Here is a 709-nt window from a genome sequence, read left to right as displayed (position 1 = left end):
AACCCGGGGCCCTGGTGTTATCAGCACCGCACTCTCCCGAGTGAGCCACGGGCCGGCCCTATAACTAGTCTTTAATATATTTTGGAAAGATGTTTGAAGTTGTAAAATTAGAGAATTGTAAAAGTTTTATCTGTATTTTGTTAGCAGTATTTGTTACAATTAGAGAATTGTAAAAGTTTTAGCAGTGTTTTGTTAAGTTGTAAAATTAGAGAATTGTAAGTTTTAGCAGTATTTTGTTACTACTTAGACTTTTTGGTAGATAAATAATAATGTGACACTTGTTAATTTTTCAAATGTAGATTGTTATTTTTAGTAATTAGAAGTAGTTTGATTTTCAGGGCTGGCCTGCGGCTCACTTGGGAAAGTGTGGTGCTGATCATACCAAAGCTATGGGTTTGGATCCCTATACAGGGATGGCCGGTTGGCTCACTTGGGAGAGCGTGATTGTGACAACACCAAGTCAAGGGTTAAGATCCCCTTACCGGTCATCTTTTTGAAAAAAAAAAAAGTTTGATTTTCTATGTAGTCCAAGCCAGAGAAAGCACTATGTAAATACTGGTCATTTTCAGCTGTCCAGGCAATACTTTTACTAACTTTTTTAAAAAAGACAACCCTGATCCCCCAAATGAGTAATATTCCTACACAGAGATCCTGAGGTTCCCATTAAGTAGAATTAGAATTAATAATATTGCCTGGTATTTTGGTGCAG

Source organism: Galeopterus variegatus, unplaced genomic scaffold (genome assembly GCF_000696425.1).
Source record: "Galeopterus variegatus unplaced genomic scaffold, G_variegatus-3.0.2 Scaffold1204, whole genome shotgun sequence".
Taxonomy (NCBI): domain Eukaryota; kingdom Metazoa; phylum Chordata; class Mammalia; order Dermoptera; family Cynocephalidae; genus Galeopterus; species Galeopterus variegatus.
This window is presented reverse-complemented; position numbering follows the sequence as displayed.